We start from the raw sequence: 17,519 nt of genomic DNA on the forward strand, positions 1-17,519 counted from the left end.
GTGCCTTCAAAAGAGGAGCTGCGTTTAACCGTTCAGCATTTTGTCATCATTTAAACTAACATTACATCCCAGACAATTCCATGTTGGAATATGAATCCATGCCAAACAAGACATCAATTCTTGGGATCTGGTGATCCTGCCACACGCCAGCTTCTGTCCCTCAATGTGCAGTATCAGTTACAATTGATGCTCTTTTCACCCACCACACCACCTCTTCCCATCTTATAATCATGGAACGTTCCAGCACAGCCATTCTGCCCATCATGTCTGCACCGGCTCCCGAAAGAGTTCCAGAGCTCGCCCCATTCCCCAGTTTGATCTCCTTGGCCTTTATAATCAGCACTTTCAAGTATAGAACCAGATCTCTTCTCAAAACCTCCTATTGAATTCACCTCCGACACTCTCCCGGCACCGAATACCAAACTCCAACAACTCTCTGAGTAAATAAGTTTATCCTAAACTCATTCCTAGCTCTCTCGCAGGTCATCTTGAAATTCTGACCCCCCTCGTCACTGACTTACCAACTGGTGGAAATAGAATATCCGTCATTTCCCTTTGAAATGTTTTCAGTCTTTTGCACACTTCATTAAAGTGGCCTTTTAATCTTCCCTGATCCAAGGGTTACATAGTGTGGAAGGAAGTAGCAGGTTACAGAGGGATATAGATAAGCTGCAGTGCTGGGCTGAGAGGTGGCAAATGGAGTTTAATGTAGAGAAGTGTGAGGTGATTCACTTTGGAAGGAAAAACAGGAATGTGGAATATTTGGCTAATGGAAAAGTTCTTGGAAGTGTGGATGAGCGGAGGGATCTAGGTGTCCATGTACATAGATCCCTGAAAGTTGCCACCCAGGTTGATAGGGTGGTGAAGAAGGCCTATGGAGTGTTGGCCTTTATTGGTAGAGGGATTGAGTTCCGGAGTCAGGAGGTCATGTTGCAGCTGTACAGAACTCTGGTACGGCCGCATTTGGAGTATTGCATACAGTTCTGGTCACCGCATTATAGGAAGGACGTGGAGGCTTTGGAACGGGTGCAGAGGAGATTTACCAGGATGTTGCCTGGTATGGAGGGAAAATCTTATGAGGAAAGGCTGATGGACTTGAGGTTGTTTTCGTTAGAGAGAAGAAGGTTAAGAGGAGACTTAATAGAGGCATACAAAATGATCAGAGGGTTAGATAGGGTGGACAGTGAGAGCCTTCTCCCGCAGATGGAAATGGCTAGCACGAGGGGACATAGCCTTAAACTGAGGGGTAATAGATATAGGACAGAGGTCAGGGGTAGGTTCTTTACGCAAAGAGTAGTGAGGCCGTGGAATGCCCTACCTGCTACAGTAGTGAACTCGCCAACATTGAGGGCATTTAAAAGTTTATTGGATAAACATATGGATGATAATGGTATAGGGTAGGTTAGATGGCTTTTGTTTCGGTGCAACATCGTTGGCCGAAGGGCCTGTACTGCGCTGTATTGTTCTATGTTCTATGTTGTATTGCGAATTTCTCCAATCCTTCCCTACCTAAAATTCCTCGTTCCTGGCATCACTCTAGTTAATCTCCGCTGCAGGGCTTTTGCATTGTTCCTTAAATAAATTTCCCAGAACTGAACACAATACTACAAAAGTGATGTGGCCAATCATTTGCAGAGGTGTCCATCACTTCTTGCATTGATACATGTTGCCCCTATTTATAACCCAAGAATCCTGTTAGCATTCTCGACAACTGTGACAACTTGCCTGGCCAACTTCAGTGAATTATGTACTTGAACCCCAGCTCCCCTGCTCCTGTACTTCCTTCAAAGTTGTACAATTGAGTTTGTATACTCGCTCTTGTTTATGCTCCCAAAATACATTTAAACCTACAGTAATATTGGGGCAAGGAACATTTATATTACAACAGTTACAGCTTAAACTGAATCGAACCGACTCCCCTTGACATTCATAGAATTATACAATCCCTAAAGTACAGAGGGAGGCCATTCAGCCCATCAATTATGCACCAATCCTCTGAAAGAACATTCTGCCTAGGCCCACCACCCCACCACATTCCTGAGACCATGTTACCAAACGGACACACCGTTGGACATTAAGGGACAATTTATCATTTGTCTGGATTCTCCGATTGCCGATGCCGAAATCGCTTGGCCGTTTGGCCGGAGAATCCCTTTGGAGGCCGAATTCGGGGCCGGCGCCTGTTTCCGGTACCCCGCCTGCTCCAAAACGGCATCATTGGTGGGTACGCAGCACGCTTTTGGGACCTTTTCAGGACCTCAGCTGAAGGCCCTCTGCCTTGCACCGTCCCCGATGGGTCTACTTCCTGCTGGTGTGGATCACTCGTGGTCTGAGGTTTCGTCAAACTCGTATGCAGCTGTGGACTCTGTCCGGCGCCGGCACAGGCGGGGGGGGGGGGGGGGGAATTGGCGGGGGTTGGTCCGGTGGTGGCGAGGGTGTTACAGGAGGGCACGATTTGGCAGGCCAGCTCCGCGCACGGCTCGCGCCACGTGTCCAGTGCGATCGGTGGGGGCGGTCACCGTGCGCATGCGCAGCCACAGGTCCGGGCCTTCTCCGTCCAGTGCAGCCACAGTCGGGAGAGGGGGGAGCCGCTCCGCTGGGGCGGGGGCAGGGGGAATCACACTTGTAACCAGCAGCTCCTGGCAGCAGAGACCTTAGTGTTACCGACTGAGCCACATTACACAGATTGAGGTAGATGTGCTCTGCTAATGGCGGAATAGCACAGGAAACCGCAGCAGCTGTGTTCCTTCAGCCCCTGGTGCCTACATTTTGCCACTCTTACCAGTAAGAGGAGGTGGTGGGCATACATGTAATATTGGGGCGGGAGGGGAGGGGGTGAGAGGGAGAGAGGCAGAGAAAAGGGGGAGACAAAACAAGATCTAAATGTGTTAAAAATCTAAACAGAGTGAAGTCTATGGGTGTCATGGGAAAATAGAACCAATAGTGCTGAAGCAGGCCATTCGGCCCATCCAGTCTGCACCGACCCACTTAAGCGCTCACTTCCATAGAAACCCAAAAACCCTCCCAACATTTTTGGTCACTAAGGGCAATTGTTCATGGCCAATCCACCTAACCTGCACATCTTTGGACAGTGGGAGGAAACCGGAGGAAACCCACGCAGACACGGGGAGAAGGTGCAGACTCCGCACAGACAGTGACCCAGCAGGGAATCGAACCTCGGTCCCTGGCGCTGTGAAGCCACAGAGCTATCCACTTGTGCTGCCCAGCTCACTGACTTGATTTGATAAAAGCTCGTGTTAATATTCTGTGGGGAAGTGTTCAAGTCTTCCACTCCGTGACGCACTCCAACAGCAGCTCGTGGAAATTTAAATTCAGTTAATAAAATTTGGAATTGAAAGGAAGTTCCAGTAATTCTGACATGAATCCAACATAAATTGTTGATGTTGTTTTCATATTCGATACGGGATGTGGGCATCGTTGGCTGGGCCAGAATTTATTACCCATCACAAGTGGCCCCTTGAGAAGGTGGCGGTGAGCTGCCTTCTTGAACTGCTGCAGTCCCTGAGATGCAGGTGCACCCATTGTGCTGTTAGAAAGGGAGTTCCAGGATGTTTCCCCAGTGACAGTTAAGGAACGGTGCTGTATTTCCAAGTCAGAGCGGTGAGTGACTTGGCGGGGAATCTACAGGTGGTGGGTATCTGCAGCTCTTGTCCTTCTAGATGGGCTGTGGGTTTGTAAGGTGCTGTCTCAGGTGCCTTGGTGAGTCCCTGCAGTGCAGCTAGTAAATGTTACACACGGCTGCCACTGTTCATCAGTGGTGGAGAGCACAAATTATTGTGAATGGGATAGCAATCAATGGGCTGCTGTTTCCTTGCATGGTGTCAAACTTCTTGAGTGTTGTTGGAGTTGCACTTACCCAGGCAAGTGGAGAGTATTCCATTGCACTCCGTGTACGTTTAGATCGTAGATGGGCTTTCGGGAGGTGGGAAGTTAGTTCTCCATCCCAGGAGTCCCAGCCTCTGCCCTCCTCTTGTATCCACACAATTCCTGTGGCTAGTCCAGTTGAGTTTGTGTTTGCAAAATAAATGGAGGGTTGATTTCTTCGATTTTGAGACTTTTTTGAGTGTCTAGTTTTACAATGAAAAGGTTGGTGCAGCCCCCGCATCGATGCTCCGCCCAGTGGGGGGCCAGCGGTGGATCCGAGTAAAACTCAGCACGTTCCCGACAGAAACGGCCGGAGAATTGCCAGGTCCGTGGCCACGGATAAGGGAGGCACGATGACAGAAGGGGCTACCACTGTGGCTTCACAGCACCAGAGGCCCAGGCTCGATTCCCCACCGGGACGCTGCCTGTACGGAGTGTGCACGTTCTCCCCGTGTCTGCGTGGGTTTCCTCCGGGTGCCCCGGATTCCTCCCACAGTCCAAAGATGTGCAGGTTCGGTGGATTGGCTATTCTAACTTGCTGTTAGTGTCCAAAAAGGATTAGGGGGGTTATTGGGTTATGGGGATTGGGAAGAAGTAAGGGCTTAAGGGCAGCATGGTGGCGCAGTGGTAGCACTGTGGTCTCCCGGCGCCGAGGTCCCAGGTTCGATCCCAGCTCTGGGTCACTGTCTGTGTGGAATTTGCACATTCTCCCCGTGTTTGTGTGGGTTTCGCCCCCACAACCCAAAGATGTGCAAGGTTGGTGGATTGAACTCTCCTGAATGCTCAATAGATCTGCCCCCTCAAACCTTTGGGGCAGCACGGTAGCATGGTGGTTAGGACAATTGCTTCACAGCTCCTGGAACCAGGGTCCCAGGTTCGATTCCGGCTTGAGTCACTGTCTGTGTGGAGTCCGCACATCCTCCCCGTGTGTGCGTGGGTTTCCTCCGGGTGCTCCGGTTTCCTCCCACAGTCCAAAGATGTGCAGGTTAGGTGGATTGGCCATGCTAAATTGCCCTTAGTGTCCAAAATTGCCCTTAGTGTTGGGGTAACTGGGTTGTGGGGATTGGGTGGAGATGTGGGCGTGGGTAGGGTGCTCTTTCCGGGAGCCGGTGCGGACTCGATGGGCCGAATGGCCTCCTTCTGCACTGTAAATTCTATGATATTAAGTGGGTCGCTGCAGAATAGATGGGCCGAATGGCGTCCTTCTGCACTGTGTGTTCTGTGTTCACGCGTGCGCACGGTCATGACCTCATTTACATTTTGCAGCTGCACGGACCCGGCCCGCCAAACAGTTTCCCCCTAAACCACTCCCCCACCCTCCTCCACACCCCACCACTCCTCCGCACCCCGGCAACACACCCCACCACTCCTCCCAGCCCCCTCCGACACCCCAGTGGCCAGCAGCTCGGCTCTCTCCCGGCTGTGGCAGTGGGGGACACAGTCTGCATCGCCACGCCGAGGCTCGGAAAACTGAGACCACACAGGATCCACCGGTCATGAACTCGGCCCATCGGGGGCGGAACATTGATGGGTTTCAGCGTCGGACAATGAACAATGCCACCTCTAATATTCTCTTGGAAGTAAATGTGCCAGCCTATCGGAATCTCGACTGCACGTGACTGCAGATCTATAGCAATGGAGCTGAGTCCACAAAAGTTCAGCCATGATCTCATTGAATGGTGGAGCAGGCTCGAGGGGCCAGATGGCCGACTCCTGCTCCTAGTTCTTATGTTCTTATGTGTCTGACCCTGACTTGCCCTCTCACATTGCCGAGTGAGCCACCCATGTCTGGCTCACAGCAATGAGTCCAAATTGAAGGCACTCGGGCCTCCCACGTCCACTCAACTCCGCTCCACACAGACGGGATGTTCCACTGAAAATCACGGCAGTAAGACATCCCTGTGAAGAAAGGAGAGGAGTACCCGGAGATCCTGCAGTTGACATTTTGTCTGCCAATTGGGCAGGCTTCTCATAATCGAGAAAAAGTGGGGCAGCCCCTTTCTTCTCCATGTTGTAGTTATTGTGCTAACCAGTTGTGCTAGCCACAGTAGCACAGTGGTTAGCTCAATTGCTTCACAGCTCCAGGGTCCCAGGTTCGATTCTGGCTTGGGTCACTGTCTGTGCGGAGTCTGCACATCCTCCCTGTGTGTGCGTGGGTTTCCTCCGGGTGCTCCGGTTTCCTCCCACAGTCCAAAGATGTGCAGGTTAGGTGGATTGGCTGTGATAAATTGCCCTTAGTGTTGGGTGGGGTTACTGGATTATTGGGACAGGGTGGATGTGTAGGCTCTTTCCAAGAGCCAGTGCAGACTCGATGAGCCGAATGGCCTCCTTCCATACTGTCAATTCTAGTATTCTAAATTCTAGCACTACTCTGTCTGCAGGAGGTGTCCTTTTGAACAAGTGTGGGGCGGAGTTCAGGGGAGACGGAGGCCCCAACTGAGGTAGTAATAAATGCGAATTGCATTTGGGAGCATGGGTTCAAGGGCAAAGGACAGAATTTAAATTTATCTCATTGAACAAAATCTGGAATTGAAACCTAGTCTCTAACTGTGATCAAAACACTACCATTGCATTCAACACGCTTTGAAACTTAATTGCTCCATCGTTCTCTGGGCTGGAGCGTATGCGAATATCCATGTGGACATCGATGTGCTTGTTATCGTTCACGGAGATTGGCGAGGCTGGCCCTTAGTGAGAGTTCGACCTCCATTGACGACATATGAAAAATAAATCTTTATTTTATTCGTTCGTGGGACGTGCCGCAGGCTGTGCCAGCTTTTATTGCCCATTCCCAATTGCCATTGAGAGAACATAAGAACATAAGAACTAGGAGCAGGAGTCGGCCATCTGGTCCCTCGAGCCTGCTCCACCATTCAATGAGACCATGGCTGATCTTTTGTGGACTCAGCTCCACTTTCCGGCCCGAACACCATAACCCTTAATCCCTTTATTCTTCAAAAAACTATCTATCTTTATCTTAAGAACATTTAATGAAGGAGCCTCTACTGCTTCACTGGGCAAGGAATTCCATAGATTCACAACCCTTTGGGTGAAAAAGTTCCTCCTAAACTCAGTCCTAAATCTACTTCCCCCTATTTTGAGGCTATTCCCCCTAGTTCTGCTTTCACCCACCAGTGGAAACAACCTGCCTGCATCTATCCTATCTATTCCCTTCATAATCTTATATGTTTCTATAAGATCCCCCCCCTCATCCTTCTAAATTCCAACGAGTACAGTCCCAGTCTACTCAACCTCTCCTCTTAATCCAACCCCTTCAGCTCTGGGATTAACCTAGTGAATCTCCTCTGCACACCCTCCAGTGCCAGTTCGTCCTTTCTCAAGTAAGGAGACCAAAACTGAACACAATACTCCAGGTGTGGCCTCGCTAACACCTTATACAATTGCAGCAAAAACTCCGTAGTCTTAAACTCCATCCCTCTAGCAGTGAGGAAAGAGTAAACTACACTTTTGTGCGTCTGCACTCGAATCGTGGTTCGTGGACACAGAATGTCCAAATTACCGAAGAGGACGTCTCTCAGGGTTTGCAGAAGGAAACCAGAGCACTCGCAGGAAACCCACGCTGACACGGGGAGAACATGCAGACTCCACCCAGACACTCACCCAAGCTGGGATTCGAACCTGGGGTCCTGGCACTGTGAAGCCACTGTGCTAACCACTGTCCTACTGTGAGAGTGAGTTCAATTCAGCTGTTATCACAGCGGACTACATCCCACCCCAGCAGGTGAAGAAGGCACTGGACAAACTGTACACTGTTGTGAATAACAAAAAAACAAAACACTTGGACGCCTTGCTCATCGCGGCCGGGGACTTCAACAAGTCCAACCTCAAGAGTGTACCGCCAAAGTTCCACCAACACATCTCCTGTTCCACCAGTGGCGGCAACACGCTCGGCCAAAACTACACAAAACTCAAAGGTGCCTACTGTTCCATCCCCGACAGCACTTTTGAAAAGCAGACTATAAGACGGTTCTCCCTTTCCTGGCATACAAACAGAACCTTAAGTGGGAGAATCCGGCGAGGAAGGTCATGCAGTGTTTGTCCGAGGAAGCAGAAGAACTCCTGCGTGACTGCTTGGAGACAGTGGACTGGTCCACATTTAAGATTTCGGCAACAAACGTAAACGAGTATGCCACCCCCATCACAGACTTCATCAATAAATGTGTGGACGACTGCGTGCCAAAGAGAGCAGTACGTACGTTCCCGAACCGGATACCATGGCTCAGTCGCGAGATTGACTCGCTACTAAAGGACAGGTCTGAGGTGCTCAAAGTAGTTGACCCTGACCTATACAAGAAATCCACTGCAAAGCCATCCAGGATGCCAAGCGACAATATTAGACCAAGACAGAGTCACAGACCAGCGTTACAGAATCTAGGGGGCTGTGGCAAGGCCGGAACGACATAATGGTCTGCAAAGCCAAGCTGAGCACTATCTCCACCAGCAGCGCTCTCCTCCCGATGAACTCAATGCATTCTATGCTCGATTCGAGCAGGAAACCATCGATCAGCTGTCTAATGCTCCAGCAGCCCAGGACACATCCATACCCACCATCACAGCTTCCAAAGTCAGATCGGCTTTCCTGAAAGTGAGCCCTCGGACGGCGACGTGTCCAGTCGGGATCCCTGGTCATGCACTCAGAGTCTGCACCGCCCAGATGTGTTCGATGACATCTTCATCCTGTTCCTAATCCGCTCCGAGGTCCCACCTGCTGCAGGAAGACACCATCACACCGGTGCCAGAGAATAACCAGGCAACGTCCCTCAATGACTACCATCCATTGGCCCTGGCATCAAGCGCAATGAAGTGCTTCGAGAGGTTGGTCATGAAGCGCATCACCTCCATACTCACAGAACGCCGTGATGCACTGCAATTCGCATACCGCTGCAACTGGTCCGCAGCAGACACCATCTCCCTGGTCCTACCCTCACCCCTGGAGCATCTCGATGACGAGGACTCCTAGTTGAGTCGGAAACATTAGGGACCTTCATGCAGCTATTGGATAGGTACATGGATTACGGTAAAATGATATAGTGTAGATTTATTTGTTCTTAAGGGCAGCACGGTAGCATTGTGGATAGCACAATTGCTTCACAGCTCCAGGGTCCCAGGTTCGATTCTGGCTTGGTCACTGTCTGTGCGGAGCCTGCACGTCCTCCCCGTGTCTGCGTGGGTTTCCTCCGGGTGCTCCGGTTTCCTCCCACAGTCCAAAGATGTGCAGGGTAGGTGGATTGGCCATGATAAATTGCCCTTAGTGTCCAAAATTGCCCTTGGTGTTGGGTGGAGGTGTTGAGTTTGGGTAGGGTGCTCTTTCCAAGAGGCGGTGGAGACTCAGGGGGCCGAATGGCCTCCTTCTGCGCTGTGAATTCCATGATAATCTATGATCAATCTAGGACAAAGGTTCGGCACAGCATCGTGGGCTGAAGGGCCTGTTCTGTGCTGTATTTTCTATGGTCTATGTACATCCGACTCCTATTTATTGAATACAGCTCCACCGTCAACACCATAATCCCAGCCAAACTCATATCAAAGCACCAAAACGGAGGAATTGGCTCCTCACTCTGCAACTAGATGCATGATTTGCTGACCCATGGAACACAATCAGTAAGAATAAAGAAGAACACATGCTTTACAATAGTCCTCAATACCGGGGCGGCGCAAGGCTGCGTACTTACCCCCCTACATACCTCCTCTACACACACAACTGTGTGGCTAAATTTGTTTCCACCTCCATCTACAGGTTTGTTGATGGCACGAAAATAGTGGGTCGGATCTCGAACAACGCCGGGTCAGAATACAGGAGGGAGAGAGACAACCTCGTGGCGTGGTGCAGCGACAACAATCCTTCCCTCAATGACTGCAAAACTAAAGAACTGGTCATAGACGTCAAGAAGCAACACACTGTACACACCCCTGTCAGCATCAAGGGGGCCGAAGTAGAGATGGTTAACAGTTTCAAACAGGTTCGGAGGAGGAGGAGCAGTTTTTTTGTCTATTTTCCATCTGTAGAAGCATGGGCACAAGACGGAGAATGGGTGATGGATGGCCGGTCTGATTGTTTCATGTTCAGTTGGGATTGGAGGTCAAAGTTGGAACAATAAGAGACAAGTGAAGGGAGATACATTTCTGTGTGTACTGTGTGCAATTCCGCTAGCCACATTATAGAAGGATGTGATTGCACTGGAGGGAGTGCAGAGGCGATTTACCAGGATATTGCCTGAGATGGAAGGTGTTAGTTATGAAGTGAGGTTGGATAGGCTTGGGGTGTTTTCGAAGGAGCAACGAAGACTGAGGGTCGACCTGATCGAGGTGTGGAAGATTATGGTTAAGTGGTATGACAATTTTCCACACGGGGATGGCGCGATAGTTATACATTCCTATGTGTTCATGTTAGAATTAGACACTGTTGAGGTAATTTGGACATTCTGAATTCTCCCTCTGTGTAACGGAACAGGTGCTGGAATGTGGCAACTAGGGGCTTTTCACAGTAACTTCATTGCAGTGTTAATGTAGGCCTACTTGTGATACTAATAAAGATTTGTATTGTTATCATGAGGGGCATGGACAGGGAGGATAGGTGCCGCTGTTCCGCTGAGTTGACGGGTCATTTACGATGGCACAATTTCCAGGTGAGTTTAGGGGAGATTGGAGGACACCCAAAGAGCGGTGACGATCTGGAATGCACTGCCTGGAAGTGGGGTAGAGTCAGGCCGCCTGACCTAAGTTTTTAAAAGTACCGGGATGAACACTTTGCACGTCGCAACATTCAAGGCTATGGGCCTTGAGTTGAGCTATTGTTCATCAAAGCCTTCTGCATTCCAAACTCCAAATCGAGGCAAAACTCTGACTACAGATCATGATAATAAATACACAGATTACACTAAATAACCTACATCATACAGGCCATATATGTTCCTCCATGGGCCTCAATGGGGACATGATAATATTTCATTACAAAATCAGTTTCCTGTAAAAATATGGCTGAAAAATGGACTAATTCTAACATGAACAAATCGATCATAGAATTTACAGTGCAGAAGGAGGCCATTCGGCCCATCGAGTCTGCACCGGCTCTTGGAAGGTGCACCCTACACAAGGTCCACACCTTCACCCTATCCCCATAACCCAGTAACCTCACCCCAAACTAAGGTCAATTTATCATTGGCCGATTCACCACCTTGCACATCTTTGGACTATGGGAGGAAACCGGAGCACGCGGAGGAAACCCACGCACACACGGGGAGGACGTGCAGACTCCGCACAGACAGTGACCCAAGCCGGAATCGAACCTGGGACCCTGGAGCTGTGAAGCAATTGTGCTATCCACAATGCTACCGTGCTGCCTACGGTAGGCATATTTGGTATGTCCCTGTAAACTGTAATATTGTCATACCAGTTAGCCAGTTGGATAGACTGATAAAACGCTGAAGGGAGTTGCAGCACCCTGGGCGTAATAATTGGTCTCGACCAGAAGGCAAGTGGACAGCAAGACAGTGCGGAATGAATTATAATAACCCAGAACCAGGAAGAGTATTGACCAGTACGGCTACGGCAGTACAGACACTGATCACAGGCCTGTCCAAGTTTATATACATATTTGGAACAACATGAATCCATTACCCGGTCTGCTGTACAGATTCCCACATGTAATTCACAAAGTACAGGTTGTACTCATCGGATTTTATAATTACAGAACGAGGAAAATTTATACTCCTGCGCCAAACATTTCATTTTTACTTCATTAAGTGTTACTGACGCCCGAGTATTGTGGGGTTCGTCGCACTGTGGTCGTTATTGGGCTAATTAGTCACAGATCCGGATATAACAGTGAGAACTTTCAGAACAGATCGTCCATGATAAAGATCTGAAATATCTAGATGCCGGTCGACGCATTCAGAGGTGCTTGTTCTTTTAAGCTCTTATGGAATGGCATCATATCATTGGATTCCCTGGGTCCAACTAAAGGTATCTTTTCCAGCTGTTAGGACGAGTGTGAGCAGTTGTCTCAGCTGAAGATGCTTCCGGAGATAAGACATCGTGTTCGACTTCAATCATTTGCGAAGCAAATTCCGTTTTGGAAACTCGGTGTTGATTTGAAAACGTGTCTCTGCTGGAGGAAACCCGGCTCAGCTTTACATTGTCAGCTCACGGCAGCCCTTCACTTTCACTCCTCCTCAGAGTCAGGCTCTGCAGTGAGCTAAACAAGGGCTTCCATCTGGGGACATGGGCTCCAGCACAGGGGACATTGCGGTAGGAATCAATCACATTTAACATCAGTTTCCAGTGAGGCCAACTTTGCAACTGCTTTCATTCGGTCAGGTTTTTGTACTTGAACTGGCAGGGCTAAGTTCCCCTTTCCACTGCAGCACGGCATCCGCTGGAGCTTCCCCTGGTTGCAGAAGCAGCAGGAGAGGCTGAATTTGTGAGGCTGCGTTCTCAGGAGCAGGAACTGCCCATCGGCCCAAGCTGTGTGTGAGCGACTGATTTCTTATGTCTCTCCGTCACAGTATGATCCTCACCTGCCTTAATGGGAGCTGCATAGAAGTAAAAAGAATATAGCAGTTTATTTTGCATTTGTAAGCTGATGTTAGTAACGCGAGCTATTGATCCCAGTTAAATAAGCACATAAAACAGTTCAAATGCTGCGGGAAGGAGCCTGGTGTCCAGTTGCAAAGCTGGACGAGCAGCCGGCAGGCATGCCGAGGATAGAATCCCCTCCTTCCATCCTCAATGATTCTCAGATTGGATGTTTTTCAGGAAACCGGATCACACAGCAGTTGGCCGGAACAGCGTGTCCTCCGAAACATATTGAATTTCAGCTCAGAATCCTCCTCGCAATCAACACGAGTGACTGTTGCCTCCTTCTGACCTCCAGTAAGTGAAATATTTCTGGGCTCTGTGGCAATAATTTTGGAAAGCCACCATTGGCAATAATCACTGTATATAGATACATCACTTCGACTAATCTTAACAGGACCTAATCATCAGTATATGCAGTGAAATATCTTGAATGTTGGACGGGATTGTCAGAGGAACGATACCTCATTCTAATGTACAAAGAATATAATTCCATAACCTCAATCGGGACAATTTAAATTCAATGGATTGAAGTATCAGGATTGGAAACATAACTGATCTCCCAGAATGCACAGAATTTTCAGTGCAGAAGAAGGTCATTCGGTGCATTGTGCCTCCGCCTGTGCCGAGAAAGAGCAGGGCACTGAAACTCATGCCTCCACATCATATTCACATCACCCAGTAACCATACTAGCGTTTTAAATTAGAGTACCCAAATCAGGGGCGTCATTCTCCGACCCCCCGCCGGGTCGGAGAATGGCCGTTGGCCGCCGTGAATCCCGCCCCCGCCCCCGCCGAAGTCTCCGAAGGGAGAAAAGTCGGCGGGGCGTTAATGGCGCCGCTGCCGCGGAGAATGTCACGGGTCTGCGCAAGGCAGCCGAATTTCGGCCTGCCGATATTCTCCCTTCCGGATGGGCCGAAGTCCCGTCGACGTGATGACCGTTCACGTCGACGTGAATCAAACCTCCTTTTCATCGGCGTGACCTGGTGCTCCAGGCTCACGCCGACCAGCGAGGAGGTGAGTGAAGGCCTGGGGGGTTGGCTCTGGGCAGGAAATGGCGTGGCCGCAGACGGATTGCCTGAGGAGAGGTGTGTCTCGGCTTGTGTGTGTGTGCGGCGGGGGGGGGGGGGTGGTTAGAGTAGGCTGGGCTCCGGGGGAGTGCCAGGAGGGGGTCCGTGCCGGGGTGGAGGTTGGGGGGGGGGGTCCGTGCCGGGGTGGAGGTTGGGGGTTGGGGAGGGGGTGGGTGCCGGGGTGGAGGTTGGGGAGGGGGTCCGTGCCGGGGAGGAGGTTGGGGGTTGGGGAGGGGGGCCGTGCCGGGGTGGAGGTTGGGGGTTGGGGGGGGGGGGTCCGTGCTGGGGTGGAGGTTGGGGAGGGGGTCCGTGCCGGGGTGGAGGTTGGGGGTTGGGGAGGGGGTCCGTGCCGGGGTGGAGGTTGGGGGTTGGGGGGGGGGTCCGTGCTGGGGTGGGTGATGGGAGGGCAAATGAGTTGGTCCACCTGGCCAGGTGCCAGCCTCCAACAATTGGACCCATGCGGTCCATGCCACCTGGCTGGGGGGAGGAGGGGATATGGGCAATGATGACATGTCGTCGTTCCCCTCCCCCCCACCAGGCCGTCATGTTTTCAGACCATCCACCGATGTTGGCCGCCGTGGTGGCAGCCGCTCATGTCTATGTTGCCCTGGATGAGGAGGAGGAGGAGGAGGAGGAGGAGGAGGAGCGTGCCAGAGAGGCGGCGCAGGCTGCCGCAGAGGGGCAGGCGGCAGCCGCCCAGGCTGGAGGGACACCTGACCGACAGGACGAGGAGGGGGAGGAGGACGTCGCGGCCCCACGGCAACGGACGCACCCGAGGGCGCCCCGTGTGTACCGGCCCCGGCAGTCATACCAGGACCTCACGGACCGGGAATGCAGGAGGAGACTCCGGATGAGCCGGGAAACCGTGGCACACATCTGCCACCTGCTGGCACACCTGTCATCGCGTGGCACTGGCGGGGGACACCCTCTCCCCGTGTCCGTCAAGGTTACGGTGGCCCTGAACTTTTATGCAACGGGGTCATTCCAGGCACCGAGTGGGGACCTGTCCGGCATATCGCAGACATCGGTGCATCGGTGCATCCGGGCAGTGACAGATGCCCTTTATGCCATGGCGCACCGCTACATCCGCTTCCCCGTGGACCGGGCCAGCCAAGATGCCCGGGCCGTGGGCTTCTCTGCCATTGCCGGGTTCCCCATGGTCCAGGGCGCGATCGATGGGATGCACGTCGCCGTGCGGCCACCTGCAGATAACAGGGCCGTGTTCACTAATAGGAAGGGGACCTATTCGATGAACGTACAGGTGGTCTGCGACCACCGCATGATGATCCTGCACGTCTGCGCCCGTCACCCAGGCAGTGTACACGACTCATTCGTGTTGTCGCGGTCATCCATCCCCGGCATGTACGAGGGACGCGATCCCCGGCTGAGGGGCTGGTTGCTGGGCGACAGGGGCTACCCATTGCGATCGTGGCTGATGACGCCTATACGGAGGCCACGCAATGAGGCGGAGAACCGCTACAATGATGCCCATGTAGCGACAAGGGGAGTGATCGAGAGGTGCTTTGGCGTGCTGAAGATGCGTTTCAGGTGCCTGGACCTCTCTGGGGGCGCCCTCCAGTATCGGTCAGATAGGGTCGGCCGCATCATTGTGGTGTGCTGCGTCCTGCACAACATAGCCCAGCAGAGGGGCCATGTGCCGCAGGCAGAGGAGGGCGGAGTGGAGGAGCAGCAGGAAGAGGCCCAGTCCTCCCCAGATGAGGGGGGTGGGGGCAATGGTCAGGGCAGACGGGGTAGACACAGACGGGTGGCTGTCCACCGTTACCGGCTGGCCCAGCGGGCACGGAACAGACTGATAGACGCCCGCTTCACTGACTAGATGGGCGTGGGAATCGGGTAGTATGGCCACAGACCGCACACCATGGCAACAGCCGACCACCCACACCCCCCACCCATCCACCCACCCAGCACCCTCACCCCCCTCCCCAACCCCACACACCCCACCCGCATGCACACCACCCCCCCACCCCCAATTGCCGATCCACCGGCGGCACAACGGGTCGGGCTCACCCAGTTGCGGGTGGACGCGTGTCTATCGCAGGCCATGGAGAATTATGACAACCCGCCTCCAATGAGCTCCTGGCTCTACATCGTTGGACTATGTCTGACCCATGGCCACAGTACCACCATCCACCCGGACCATCCCTGCATGCGGCTGTGACACTGCAGCGCACGGTCCCGTCCTCTGCCCGGGGGATGTTGATGGCGGCCCAGGGGGAAGGGGGCAGACTCACCTGGGGCTGAGGTAAGACCACCCCTCACACACACACTTGCGCTCAACGTACATGACACCCCCGAACACTTTGGACAGAGCACAAAGGCAGCTTCGGTAGGTGTAACATTGACTTTAATAACCAAAGGAGTTCATGCACGTGCCTTAGCGCCTAAAACTCATCTGTGCCCTGCACCCGTGCCAACTTACTCAGTGTCTAATTGTTTGGCCTTACGGGCCCTTTGACTACGTCTACGTGGTTCCCCAGACGGTACAGCAGAACTGGAGGTGGACTCCTGTGATTCCTGCCCTCTGACACTGGATCCCTTTGGCGGCCGTTTCCTGGGGCGTCCTGGCCTAGATGGGCCAGGCTGCGGCCCGGGTGACTGGGATGGCGAGCTGCCAGCCTGTCCTGCCCGTTGCCCAACCGATGCACCTGGGACGGAAGGGGGGGAGTCCGAGGTGTCGTGGTGTACCGGGACCTCCCCTACAGAGGGAGCCGGGACGGACCACACCATCTCCTCCTCCCTCGGGGTGCCCGATGGCCCCCAGGCCTCTACATGGGTGGGGGATGCGAACGGACTGGCCATCCGACGCGCCCCCGACATCTGGCGCTGCCAGTCCTGGAGGCCCGTGCTGGTATCGACAGGAGTCTGCAGATTTGCAGCCATGGAGCCCAGGGGGTTGTCGAACCCTGTCTGCGACAGTGCGACGCCAGCTCGCACATGGCCACTGGCGCCGATGCCCTCAGCGATGGCCTGCTGAGACTGGGCCATGGCCTGCAGAGACTGGGCCATGGCCTGCAGAGAGTGGGCTATGGCCTGCTGAGACTGGGCCATGGCCTGCTGAGACTGGGCCATGGCCTGCTGAGACTGGGCTATGGCGTGCTGAGACTGGGCTATGGCGTTGAGCGCCTCTGCCATCTGGCGCTGGCACTGGCTCATGGCCTCCTGTGAGAGGGCAGCCATTTCCTGGGCCACAGACGCCGCCTGCACGGAAGGCCCCAGGCCTCGCAAACCGTTCCCCATGTCTGACACCGTCGCACCCATTGCCTCCACCGCGGACGCCACCCGTGCGGTGTCAGCCTGGGTGGCACGCATGACCGGGACCACTCCCAGCTCCTGGACGCGGGTGGACTCCTCCACCTGCGACCGCAGCCGCCGCAAGCCACCCGTCACCCTATTCGCTCGTCTCCGTGTCGGTGGTTGCATCGGATCTATGTGTGGGTGTGGTAACTGCAGGAACCCGGGATCCATCTGGGCGGCAGATGTTCGCTTGGCCTGGGCTGCCCTCCGACCGCCCGGTCCCTCTGCTGCTCCTACCTCCACCTGCTGTACCGGGACGGCTGTGTTGTGCGCACCAGTGAGTGTACCAGACGCCTCATCACTAAAGTGCCCAACCGTGGTGAGTGTTTCTGCGATGGTGGAGGGTGTTGGTGACAGCAGTGGCGTTGTGTCGTGCTCTTCGTCCCACTCTGAGTCCATGGCACTTTGGGGTGGGGGTTCGTCTCCACCCATCCACTCTGAGTCACTGTCCGGTATTTCGTCTTCCCGGGTAGGGGTGTCCTGGGTAGTGCTGACCCGGGTAGTGCTGTCCCGGGTAGTGCTGTCCCGGGTAGTGGTGTCCCGGGTAGGGGTGTCCCGGGTAGTGGTGTCCCGGGTAGGGGTGTCCTGGGTAGTGGTGTCCCGGGTAGGGGTGTCCTGGATAGTGGTGTCCTGGGTAGTGGTGTCCTCTCTCG

The 17,519-nt window shown here is 53.2% G+C and overlaps 1 protein-coding gene across 1 annotated transcript in view; it reads left to right on the top strand.

The window, feature by feature from the left end:
* Positions 1-17,519, top strand: part of LOC140399567 (Fc receptor-like protein 2) — a 63,330-nt gene that overhangs the window by 1,941 nt on the left and 43,870 nt on the right. Inside the window, exon 2 of the mRNA XM_072489109.1 lies at positions 12,661-12,777. The gene's annotated coding sequence lies outside the window, so the exon portion shown is untranslated. The remainder of the gene's footprint in view (positions 1-12,660; positions 12,778-17,519) is intronic.

Source organism: Scyliorhinus torazame, chromosome 23, assembly GCF_047496885.1.
Source record: "Scyliorhinus torazame isolate Kashiwa2021f chromosome 23, sScyTor2.1, whole genome shotgun sequence".
Classification (NCBI taxonomy): domain Eukaryota; kingdom Metazoa; phylum Chordata; class Chondrichthyes; order Carcharhiniformes; family Scyliorhinidae; genus Scyliorhinus; species Scyliorhinus torazame.